Here is a 13,951-nt window from a genome sequence, read left to right as displayed (position 1 = left end):
CTCATAAATCATGTTGCGCCTGCAAATTCATCACAAAACAACTTGAAGTTGAGTTATCCCATTGTTGTCTCACTATTGTTCTCCCATTGAAAATGACATTAAAGTTAGATCGTTGAAGTTTGCGCAATTCCACCCCTCCCTCTCCCCATCTCCGCCAACTTGTTGCGCGGATAACGTAAAGCCCCCCCCCCCCCCCCATTTTTGTCCGCAAATATATTCCAATGAGGCACTACAACTTCATGGTGGCCTCAATCAAATTATGGACTTTTTCCGTTTGTGTCCTTCTCCCACCCCCTAGCTCGTTGGGTGCATATTAATTGCACGCCAAAGGACGCACGTGCAATAGTTTTAGATACTCATTCGATATTCTATTTACAAGTGCTCAAAATATCCTAGATGAAATATAGGATCTTTCCAGTTTGTGCCCCCCAGCTCAGTGGGTGCATATTATTTGTGCGTATTATTTCGGTGCATATTATTTGTACCCCCAGATGCACGTGCCATATTTTTCCATAATGAGGTACTGTGCAATGACACCTGCTCTGTAATTCGGGGGTGCATAACGCGGATCTATTCTGTTTTGCCCCCCCCCCCCCCCGCTTAGTGAGCATAAATCTTTTATGACCCCCAAGCTCACGTGCAATTTTCGGGTCTTTCCCATTATAGCCCCCCAGCTTAGTGGTCAGATAACCCATAGCCCCCCCCCCCCCCCCCCCCCAATCATGGTAATTATACCATAATGGGGGGCTATAATTTCATGGGGGGGACTATAATGGGAAAGACCCCAATTTTCTTACATAGTAACGTGCTATATAACAACATATAATCTGTAACTGGGGGTCATAAAAAACACTGGGGGGAGGGGGACAGAATAGATCCCATAACGCGCTGGGGGGCTCAAACAGAAAAGATCCAAATATAATAATTTTGACTCTTATCAATTTGTGCCCCCTGCCCAAGTTTAATATGATGCCATTCTATGGCCAAGTTTCATGTTCAAGGTTCAATCAGTACGAGAAAAAATAATACAGCATGGCAACTCTCAAGTATCGGAGAACTCTCCAGACAAAGTAAAGACGCACGTTTAGAGATTTTTCTTGTCTTTTATTTTGTTTTCCCTCATTCCTTTTAAGCCTGGGCTAGGAACCGGCGGAGTTAGTGAAATAGTGATTGGGGAATTGTATATGCCAGATGCGATCTGAAGAATGCAACAGCCTCACCTCCCGGGTTGAGGTTTTCGGTTGCATTTTTGTAAGAAATGAGGTGAATGCGGTGAATTTTTGTAGGAAATGCGGTGATTGCCGAGAACGCGGTGAATTAAAATGTTTCACCGCATTTCATCGCATTTCTTACAAAAGTCACCGCGAAATTCACCGAATTTCTTACTAAAGTTCACCGCATTGACTTGTGTTGCAAATTTATGTAAGAAATGCAGAGAAAGCGGTGAAAAAAATGCTAATTAACTGCATTTCACCAATTGTCTTACAAAAATTCACCGCCTTTGTTTTAAAACGTTTACTTAAATTCACAAGAAATAGCAAAGAAGTAAGTGACAATTGGCGAAGTGGAATAATGCAGGAATAATGCATTGAAGTCATGCAGGAGGTAGTGCAGTCGAGCCCGTGTATGTAAGTGCTTTTCCTGTAAAAATACCGAAAACGCGGTGAAAATAAATAATTCACCGGATTCACCGAAAAGGATGTAAGAAATATGCGGTGAAAATTATTTTTTTTCACCGAAGTTCACCGATTCCTTACAAAATTTCACCGCCCAAGCTCGATCCGGCTCTGCCATTGATACTGTACTAAGAGGGAAATCGGTTATTTTCCGTGTGTTCCCTATAACTTTTAGTGGGTGCATTTTATTTGAACCCCAGATGGACGTGTCATATTTTTTACAAAAGGATATATTATGTATTGGCACGTGCTCTTAAACTGGGGTTGGGGGATGGAGGACGCAACTGGAAAAAAAAACGGAAAAGGAAAGGTAGAGATGGATGATCGAATTCGGCTCCTTTCTTCATCTATGGAAAAAGTAGCTTGACAGAAAGAGCAGTCTAATCAGATACTGAATTCACAAGCTCTGCAACCTTGTGTGGAGCATGAAGTTGGTATTACCAGCCGTTACTTCAGAAAAAGCTCATAAATTTATCATGCACGAAAGATTTCATCTGAACCAAGAGCATTTTGCTTGTTGATTACTTTTTAATTTATTGAACCTATCTCTTTCTAGTACATGAGGGGCAAACAAAAACTTCAATCAGTACGATAATATAATTTGTTTCGTTGTTTTATACCAAGCACATGAACCCTGTTTGTTTCATTTATTTGTGTTTAGTTTGCGTTAGGAGTTTTGCACACGATATTTGCTAAACAAAATAAACATAAAAAAGGTTACAGAAAACTGCCTCATTTTTAGTGTCTATGCTATTTAATCTGATTTCATGAGCTCTCTCTTCTGTCCAAGACCATGCTTACAAAATCCATTTTACCTCAAAAAAAAGAGGATGAAAGCTAACAAAATACATCGACAGCCTCATCTTTCAGAAAATAATTGCGTCTTCTTCCTTATCTTTTCTTTGAACGCGAACGCGACAAATTCTGGATCATAGTTTTTTCCGTCTGCCTGATTCTATTCATAATGTGTACGAGAGAAAGTCTGGATCATGTCGCATTTTGGTTGCGATGGGTGGTTGAATAAAGACTTTTCACAAAGCATTAGAACGCATCAACAAATTGATCGAGTCGAAGTCTGGATCAGAGGAGATGTTTATGTGTCTGGGTGTTTTCATAAGTCATTTTGAGCAATGATCCCAACCTGAAATTTAGTGGACAGAAGAAACGCGTGTTTGTTTTACTTTGTAGATCAGAAAGTCTCAATAACTTTGTAAGACTTTAACTGGTAACTTATCAGGACCTAAATATTGATTACAAATTGCAACTATTTAGTTAAAAATCATGAAAACTTCTTTGCTTTTTGAGTTCTTACGATAAAAAAGTTTGCAGATCCCTTGAAGCTTGCCCTAAGATCCCAAGGACTGGCAGTTCGATGTTGTCAAGAAACACAATTTACATTTTGCCCTGAAATTAGGGATTTAGATCTGTTTTCTTTCGTAATAGTGGGGAATTCTTTGAACGGATTGCCAAGATCAGTTATATGGAAGCAAAAATAATTTGCTTTTCATTTATGTTCGGGCATTTTGGGCTCCGTAACTGTTAATACTGTGGCACTAACAATGTGCTATAGATATGAAAAATACCTGACATCAACCTCAACAACGTCTGGCATCTCTTCAAACAAAAATAGAAGTTCAGAACATTTTTCAATATTTTGATGATTTCAAAAAAAAATTGTACTCAGTTGCGTTGGGCAAAGGATTCTGGTAGAGGGAAGAGTGTGAAATCTCGAATTTCCTTGAGTTTTTATAAAAACAAAAACTTTCCGATTAGGTTTTTCAAGAACCCAGAAAAAATTGTTGATTTTATCATTTATTTCTGCAAAAATGGTGTGTTTCTATTTGGCATCATGAAAAACTGGTTTTGAATATAAGTTGGATGGAAAAATTTATCAGCTAAATTAGGTGCTTTCCCATATTTATTTTTCACAAAATCAATTATGGGACTCCTGATTTGGCAAAATTCATGGTGAATTTTGTCGTGATCTCTGCTGTTTGTAATGAAAAACTATTGAAAATGTCTAAGCCATGGTCTGTTTTTAAAAACAGTAGATATTTTAGTGGAAGAAGATAGTTTAAATTGTTGGGGTTTAAACTTTTTTTCTGCTTAAGATAAGATTTTGAAAAATGTGTTTTCAGGAAACAGAAGTTCTTCTAACTGACAACTGTTTTTGAGGGAAAACAATTTTCCTTCTGACTTTAAGTTTTTCAAAGCAGCGAGTACAACTTTTCTCCTGTCTGTTCTCTGCGGTTTTCAAAAAAACCATTTCAGGACAAAGAATAGTCTGTCAGATTAAGTTCTGGTTCACTGAAAATTGGATACCAATGACATGCAAATCTTATAATTTTTTAGAGCACGTACAATTTTGCACTGCACTTTTTTCCAAAAATTCAAACCCAGAAACAGAAACACTTTTTAACTGCTTCTCAATTGCGCTGTTCAAGAATGACCATGTTCTGATTGCTATGTTTCAATTTATATGATTGGCAGATTGTTACTAATCTAGCGGAGAAAAACCGAAATAAAAATTGCTTCGTTTTCTTCGGGCTGTTTGAAGAACAATTAATTTTGTCAACGATTATTTCAAAAACCATTATAAGCAATTTTTTCTCTCTGTGATCCTGAAGATCTCAGTTTTCACCGGACTGACTCAGTTAACGTCAGTTAATCTAAACGTTTAAATCAAACAGTTAATCTAAACGTCAGTGAATCTAAATATGAAAATCTGTCATCGCTTTTGAGATTAGGAAAATTTCAGATTAGGAAAAGAAAATATACATCTGATTGCTTGTTTTCAGGATTTATATGCTGAATTGGGTTGAAAGAATTTGTCCTCTATTCGGCGTAGCAAATACAAGTTACGACATGCAAGTTGTTTCTGTATGTATATAACAAAATGTTTTTGTACAGTTGTTTGAAATCGATTATCCCAAATTCATCAACCAGCTCGAGTTCTGCTGAATTGCTTATCATGGAGGTTTTCTGTTAATACCAACTAATCTCACGCTGAAGAACTTCACACTCTAATATGACAAAAGAATGACAGTGTGTCTTGTGAGAAATCTGGAACCTCGTGAAACAGCTAGGTTGAGATAAAAAGATATCCTATTATTTGAAACCCGATAATGCAACGGAAATTTTGTAAATTGTTCCTCGAAAATGAAAAACGTCGTTCAAAAAATTTTTGGGCCTCATTGATTCTCAAGCTGAGTTGTAAAAAATATTGAAAGAGTTTTCGTAACGCTCTGTTTTGCGTCCAGACTGATTATTATGTTTTCAATGAAAGTATAAAAATCAAAGCATTTTTTCCAAGATAACAATTCAGGTTGCCCAAAAAAATGTCGCAACGCGTCATATCAGAACTTTTTTGACTTGATAAGATCCAACAAAAAACCGAAATTCAAGATAAAATACTAATTGCCTAAGAATTTGGAAGACAATTCAGTCTGCAGAACAAATTTAGTGAAATACATTTAACGCAGCCGTTTGGTCATATTTTACTTTCTCCGTCAATAGTATGAAATGACCTGTTTTTCTAAGAACATGTGCAAGCCGTATTTTACAAAATTTTGGGAAATATATCTATAAAACAGTGCTAGTGAAAATTTCCGACGTATCAGATTATGGAGAATTTATTGGTATAAATTTGGACTGAGAAATTTTTAGTAGAGTTTTCGGATTGGCTGATTGGCTGTTTTCACTTTTTTTCTGAAATAGCGTTTCTATTGCAATATAAATTTGCTTATAAATCATGTTAATCCGAAAAAGAAAATAGTATGATATGTGTTTTTGAGGTTGCGATATATTCATATGAAGTCCCACGAGCCGCTGAGGCAAAGCTGTGGCCCGAGAAGCATAGCTAGATTCGGTAAAATATATAATTTGGAAACAGGGTGTTTCAATTTTAGGTTAATTGAACATATTTTTGTTGTAAAGTCTATAATTTGGTATGTCTAATTATTATGATGTCATCATATAATGTACTCAGGTAGCAATTATGGATTTGCTTTTCCAAAATATATGTCGATTGTTGGATTGATGCAACAGTCGGTAGGATTGTTTTAATTAACAGGGGGGGGGGCTAGAAAGTTTTTTAATGAGCTTTGAAAGTGAGAATAGGGCTAATGTTCAACCAATAATTTTTGGAGACATAGAAGAAAAAAATAGAAATAGAAGAAAAAGCAATCTTTTTGAGAAAAAAGATCGTTGAAACAGATTGAACTTTGCAAAGGACTACTGAACCCGATGAAAAGGTACCTGTAAGATTCTGAACTTTATTAGGCAGCCTAGAACGGGAACTAGCGCCCAGATCTCACAATTCGAAAGGTTTTTATTTGGTGGTTCGTTCTTGTTATTTGCCCGTTTATTTGCTCTTCCGGCTTGATCAAAACAGTTAGTGCAACTATTCAATTAATAAACCAAATACGTAAGTAACTAACGGAATAATAGTAAATATAACAACAAACAATCAAACTATACAATGGTAATCCAACTATAGTACCAGTTTACAGCACTAACTAGAATACACTTAAGAACTACTCAGAGTACTGACTGGTAATCCTTAAGCACAACAAACTCTACGTTTAACCAAATTCCCGCGGAACGATACGATTCTACACGCTTATCTACCCGCTATAAACGTCGGTAATCCCGCAAACTATCAGAGCGATCGCTCTATTACCTAACTAACCGTCTAGCGATTTTAAACACGCTAGACCCCAATCCGAGCTCAATGCTCAACGGTACAGGCAACTCTGCCAACTATAACTAATCCGAGCCGCTTGCTCGATCGAATAACGCAAGTTCCAGAGCCTTTCGCTCACTTGCAACAGCGTTCGGTGATCAGTAACGTAACCGAACCGCAAAGACTACTCAGAGCTTCTCGCTCAATCAAATCAGGCAAAACTTAGCCAAATAACTCTAATTCTGTAACAGCGACTATTCAGAGCTTCTCGCTCAATCGCTCCGGCAAAGTTAAACGCAACGACGCTTAGTAACGATTAACCAGAGCCTCTCGCTCAATAATACCGGCAAACTATGCCAAACAATCGATAATTAACTCGTTCACGATTTGCAACTTCTGCGCTGCGCTTATAGTGTAAGCCGCTTTTATACTGAGCCGAGCAAACAGTTTGTTTACTCAAACCAAATAACCGTCATTATTGCACCACGTTTCCACTTGCCATAAGGCTATTGGCTCTTTTGTTTACATTCCGTCATACCAATGCCATAAAACTTCAACGTGTCGAATACCGAACTTACCTAATAGATATCAGTCAAGATGGCTGCCAAATTTACATATATGCGAACTCCGGATTTTTCTGTTCTCACGTGCAATTTGTTTACATAGGGGAATTCCTAGGGTACCGTCAGCATGTCCGCTTATGTGCTGTAGGGTTACGGTCCGGTTGCGCCGTACGTCCGTAACAAGCATAAAGTTCAAATTGGCCGGCAAGTCGACATATACTTAGTTGCTTTACGAATTATGTGTTTCCGGGTCTTTTGTTTACTTAGGGTGGTTTGGGGGGTATGGTTCGTATTCCGCCGAATCAAGCGTAGGTTCAGGGCCTTATTGCACCCTAGTATGACTAGTGTTAATTAAACTCCAAAATTGCGAATTTCGGATTTTTCCCCAAAATTATCACTTTTTCCCCTCATAAGTGTTAATAGCTCCGGACTGGGTAAAGCTGGCACTACCAATCCTGGTTTATAAATAGCTTAGGGCTGCCCTAGGGTGATGGTGACCCCAGCTTGGTTCAGCCATATCGGCTTCAAAAAATCGGGGGGGGGGTGGACAAATTTTCGGTCCCAACTTGTAAAAATTTTCAGATTTGGCCAAAAATACGAATTTTGTAAAACTCTGTTTTCTTTCAGTTATGATGGATGTCAATGAATATAACAAGTTACTACACTACAAAAAGCTCTCCATGACATCTTCAAAGCTTCTTACTCGCAAAGAACGACATTTCCGAACAAAGCTTCGACTATTCACAATTCGCGATGGGAAACTCTACCGAGATGGAAGACGAGTCCTCCATAGCGAAGACGCGCTCCCTACTTTGATTATGGAACATCAAGAGAGAGATCACCCTGATCGTTTACAGCTGGAAAGTTTTATCCGCACGAAGTACCACGTCGAGCGGTTACGACAATTCTGCAGGAAGGTGGTGGCGAGCTGTCGGAAGTGCCAACAGCGTGTCGCCGTTCGTAGGACCGCGTGTCGCCGTTCTTAGGACCGTTCGTAGGACCGTTCGAACGATTGGGGATACCTTCTAACGGTACCCACCCGCTCTCTCCAGCGTTCAAAAAGTGAGTATTATAGTATATTGCACGTACTACGTTTAAATACAATGATAATTAAGTAACCGTATTGTTTCAGTTCCGAGTCTCTTGACGTTACCCAGTTCCGAATCGAGACTCTGCGTACTGGTCATCATAGGTACAACTGCGTGTGCTCTGCTCTATCAGTAGTTCTAACGGGTGCCCGCAACTCTTGCGGAATTATCGAGGACTGGGTGAAACGCCTGCGAAAATTAGGACCAGACCGTTATTTGTTTGATCTCCCCGATGGTGTTCGTTCGAGTGAATCGACCGAGGACGTTACCGAGCTGAGTTCGACCGACCTACGGATGATTGCCCGGTCGCTGTCAGCTAATATTTATGTGTATATTAGTTCCCCCGGACAATCAGAGGGTCATTGGGAATGTTACATGGGCACGCACGCTGGCCCATCGGTTCCCGCGATCTATCTTGCTTTTTTGGTCACGGACGACGGAACGGGTCATGTTAGCCCGGTGCGGAAAGTTGTCGCGAAACCACAATAAACTAAATTCTAAGGCACAAATATACAACACGATAACGATGATGATGCGATGATGATATGATGATGATAATAGTTTAAGTTTAGTCTATACAGTTTTAGTTTTTACTTTCTTCTGCCCTCATTATCATTAGCCATTCCTCTTCCGGTTAATTTCCGCTATTTGATTCTTCTCCCCTCGCAGCAAACAACCTTCCCTGTGCTATCTGCTTCATACGGATCAGCACACGTACTTCCATATCTAACAATTTCATCCTCCGCTTTAGTTCCCGGTCTGCTAACTTCCTTTCCCGACTCGTCACTAACACCTTCATAATCTTAGCTCCTCTTCGAGCACCTTTATTCATTTTAACGTTTCAATGGCAGTTTACTGGATAGCAATATTACAAATCAGATTTTGGTGGGTTTTGGTGTTAAGTAAACAACTCAGCAAATTTGCGTTATTGTTGGTTCATCAACAACTCCGTTGACCTTTATGTTTATGGTCATCCTAATACGGTTAGTTCAATTTTACAGTACCCTTTAGGAGTGTGTTGATTTGGTATGACATCACCAAATGGAAATACCTCAATACGTTCGCAAGAAATTGTTCTGGAGGAACATCACAGGAGTTCTAGTGAGGACATAATTACGACAATCCAAAAAAGGTGCGCATGTTCATTCCAGAATATTTGACTATACACTCAATTGCGATTTTTAGATCAGTCAAAATTCACCGATCGATATATTCTTTGTACAAAGTAGTGATAAGATATCATTAGAAAGCTTGTGGAGCTTAGAAAATCAGACTGAAAAAATTTTCGAGTCAAATTTCGCTTTTTCGGCGAAGCTACTCAAGTTTAAATTCTGTGAATACATAGCCTAATTTCCGGGGCTTTGTTCAAATTTTTGGAAAAACCTGATGAAATTTTGATCAATATTTGCTAATTATATCAGAACATTGATAATGATAGTCTCATTAATTTTACGTTTAAAGATGAAAGAGGTTTTTGAAAAATTGGCATTTTTTCTTTTTGCCGAAAATGGCTGTAAATTTGCTTATTAGGCCAATTGGTCGCGTTTGACTGCTAATGAAGACAAACAAACGGCTGAAATAACCTCCGTTTACTCAAATAAGGTCTTTCTCACCTCTCGCTACTGAGAAAGGGTTCAGGATCCAATATTTCTGCGCTCATTTCATTTGACCTTAATTTAAATCGAAATTTATGAAAAATACATTATTTGTTTCTGATACATTAAAATTTCAGGTTGCTAAAAAGACTAAGCAATTTTTTTTAGCAATTTGTGTTTTTAGCAGCCGCGCAGCGATAGCCGGTTTTGGTCCCATCGTTAATATCTTACAACGGAAAAACATTCTGATTGTTTATTGCGTCTCGCCGTTTGAAAAACGTCTATTTCTATATCTAAGCAGCTAAAAAAGGGATCTATTGTTTTCAGTTAAAACATAATGTTTTTTTTTGCTAATAAAACAAATTAAGTATCCATAATTCGCATTTATTTATGATATAATGATTTTTCGGTTAAATTAGCTATTTCGGCCAAATTAGCTTTTTCGATACATTTGGAACAAATTCGTCTTTTAATGGACCAGCAGAAGAAGCACGAACAATTTTGGTCCAATTTTGGATTTTTTAAATTCAAAAACTATCCGGATTGTAATAGGGCGTTGTATTTTTTTTGATATCCCTGTCTTGTTTTATTTATTTTTTAAATCTTAGTTACTGGCCAGAAAAATTTGAAATTTAACCTCGATTTTCGGAAATTCGAATAAACGATGAAATGAAGATCAATAATTTTACGCGCAGAATTCGACGAGAAGCTAATATTTTTTTGGCTGCGACATTGTTTGCGGAGAACTGTTTGTGAAATACTTAGTTCTGGTTGTCCTCGTTTTTTTTGTAATTGTTCAACTTCGTCTCACTCCTGGCTTGCAGTCTCATTAGCTCCCTTGACAGTAACAAGGTAGGTCGCTCACTTTTTTTAGTTGAAAAATAATTGTTGTGGTAACTTATTGTTTAAAAATCTTTGTTTTTAATGAAAAGGTTTCGTGAGATTTGCCACTTTTATACTTATTTCTGACACACATTAGCGTAGCCGCAGCAAAGAGAGAGGACGCTTTTTCTCTCAAGTGAATAAGAATGTGATCTTAATAGCTTTTTGATCATTTAAATAAAATATTTTGGCGTTGATTTTTGCAGAAATTTTCATGAATTGTCTTTTGGATATTTTGTTTTAGTTTTTGAGGTCGCGTCCAATCATTACTACTTTAATTTCACTTTGCTGAAACGTTAAATACTCCATTAGGCACGTTCAAAGAAGAGAGAAATTTTTGTTTTTGTCTATTTTTAGTTAATGTTTTTGATTATATAGGTTTCAACCTCGTTTCTCGGAACATCTTATTGACTTTATTGGTTTTGCTATTATTTGTTCATTTTGCGGTCATTTCAATTCTGGATAGGGACTGAAAGTCTGAATGATTTAGGAATTTTCAGGTTCCATTGCGTCGCCAATCTTTCCAGCTCAGTAGAGTCCGCGTTCGCGAACACGAGTGATGAAATTTTGTCACCATTTCTCGAGTTGAAGAAGAATGGTTAAATTTCAACAAAAGTGGATAAGAATTAATCGATTGCGGATATCAGTAACAAATATTCCCAGCTTTGAATAAATTTGAAATGGTTTACTTTATTGTTATCGCGAAAACCTAAAGCGCTTAATCTGAAATCATGGGGGAGCGGACAATGCTGACATTAGCAAGCAAATTTGCCTGCTCAAAATGTACGATTGGCGACGTAATGTCGTTTGCTGTTGCTGTTTAAAACTATTTGTGTACCCCTCATTCCCTTTTTTAGATTCCTTTCTCATTTTTTTATAGATGTATAATTATGTCATTTTTGCGGAACTAATAATATTCATCTGTCAAACTAATTGAAACTAAAAATCATGGTTGTTGCTGATAACTAAATTAGTTATGGAATCACTCAAGAGCAAGTCATCTCGCGAAATGATGTTATCTAATAGGAAATCAATGTAGCTGGACCCAGAAAATTATTGTTTTTTTCAAATACTACTTTGCTTCTATGTCTCCTAGGCGTCTTTCGTGGCGATTACGGTGGACCTCTTTACCTTCTCCGAGATGGTGTTCCATATTGCTTGTATGGCATTGCCAGCCACACCAAAAGATGGAGTGGAGAGGATTGTATCAATGCTTACTTCACCCGGGTTACCTCTTTCAAACACTGGATTCTGAAAACGATGGCCACTATGAAGTGCTAGACAGACCTTTGATCAACTCACTTCGAACCTTCAATGTTCGAAACTGTTTATTACGGCAACTTGTCCCCGACTGTAAACAATCAATGCGTCGTAAACGAACATTATGGGCTGCGAACCTTCTTTGAACAACACTGAGAAAAAGAATAAAAATAATTTGACTCATTTGTCTGCTTGGAATCAATGTTTTTGAATGAAAACGAGTGACCTTAATTTTTGGTATTCGGACCTTTGAAATTGAGAAGGAATATCAATCTTCATCTATTTTTTAGTACAATACGTGAATGCTTTTCCGATGGAAAATGGGTGACATTACTGGTAATCACTCCACGACGTGACGAAATATCAAATTTTCACAACGATTTCCGATTGAGTAACATAGCCTGATGCTGTGTGAATGGGTACATAAGGTGGTCATAAATTTTCCGTAACAAAATCAATTTTATTACCTTTTCGTTGACTTGATCAAAAATCAAGATCCCCGTGATCTTGGTTTAAAAATAAATGAGAGCAAAAATGAATAGCCTTATATGGCAATGAGTACTCAAAGCCGTAAAAGAGAGCAAAACTGATACATACGAAGTTGCTTTCGTTAAAAAAAAACATACGAATTATATGCATTAACTAACACTAACATAGCAATTGTTGTCCCAGTCAGTACAAATTCGGAATATAACGTTTCATATATTCTAGGCATAAAAATTTGCTGTTTTAAATGCTTCTAGATTAGTTAACAAAACAGATTAGTTAAGTTACGTTTCTAGTTTTAAGTTTTTTATTTTAATTTATTTAGAATTTTGTGCCGTTCAAGGATCTCATCGGTTTTAGATCCTCAGTGTTTTAATGGCCCTAATGCTAACTCAAAAGTTTTCTTAGTATTTTTCTTAAAAAATTTCGTATAACCTAATTTTAAGTAAATAATTCCGTGATATGTATCAAATAAGGTGGTTTTTGGCTTAATATTTTTAGATTTTTATTGTTGATCGAATATGAACCAATCTGACGTCAATAACATCAGACAAAAACCTGTAAAAGAGCATCAAAAAAACCTTGCCTTCTAAACTCTCACTTGTTGCTATCATCGACGAGCCTATACGTTGCTTTATATAACGAACTTATGACGCTGACTCTATACCTATTCTTAATGAATTGAAATTTTATCGGTAGTCTGTTTTGTACTATTATGACCTACAAATATGGCGCCCACAAGGGACCAACTTTATTCTAGCCTAATTGTTGGATACACCAAATAAAGAGTACCTGATGAGATACTGCACCGGCGACAAAGAAGAATAGCAACCGCTGAAGAGGGCCCGTCAGGAATAGAAGGGACTGCACAGTCTAAAGGTTCCCAGGTTGAGGTGCCAGACCGAAAGTCGATATGTCCAGACCGTCCCAGACGGAAAGTGTCTATGTCCACACCCTCACAGACGGAAAGTGCCTATGTCCAGACTTTCGTGCGTTCAAAATGTTTCGTGCGTTCATCGTGCGTTCAAAACTCCCTATGTCCAGACTTTCGTGCGTTCAAAATCTTATATGACCAGACTTTAGTGCGTTTCAAATTAAAATTCGTGCGCTCATTTGTGCGTTCAAAAACACCTATGTCCAGACTTTCGTGCGTTCAAACGTGCTTATGTCCAGACTTTCGCGCGTTCAAAATCTTATATAACCAGACTTTAGTGCGTTCTAAATGAAAAATCGTGCGCTCATTTGTGCGTTCATGTCCAGACTATCGTGCGTTCAAAAACACCTATGTCCAGACTTTCGTGCGTTCAAACGTGCTTATGTCCAGACTTTCGCGCGTTCAAAATCTTATATGACCAGACTGTAGTGCGTTCTAAATGAAAAATCGTGCGCTCATTTGTGCGTTCATGTCCAGACTATCGTGCGCTCAAAAATACTCATGTCCAAACTTTCGTGCGATCAAAAATGCGCATGTCCTGACTTTCGTGCGTTCATGTTCAGATAACGTTCTTATAATGTATTCGTTTCAAGTATAGATACGTTAGGGTGATGGTTGTGATGAAGTGCCCAAGCAGTTGCTACATTTTGTTTATTAAAAGATGTTCGATGAAAGTATTGGCTGAAGGGGCTGCGAGCGACCTAGTTATTAAAGTATGATTTGCTTTGCAACTTCAGCAAGGGTTTATAATTCTAGGTGTGAAATTGTTTTAAACATAGCAAA

This window comes from Convolutriloba macropyga, chromosome 8 (genome assembly GCF_964194025.1).
Source record: "Convolutriloba macropyga chromosome 8, txConMacr16.3, whole genome shotgun sequence".
NCBI classification, from domain to species: domain Eukaryota; kingdom Metazoa; phylum Xenacoelomorpha; order Acoela; family Convolutidae; genus Convolutriloba; species Convolutriloba macropyga.
This window is presented reverse-complemented; position numbering follows the sequence as displayed.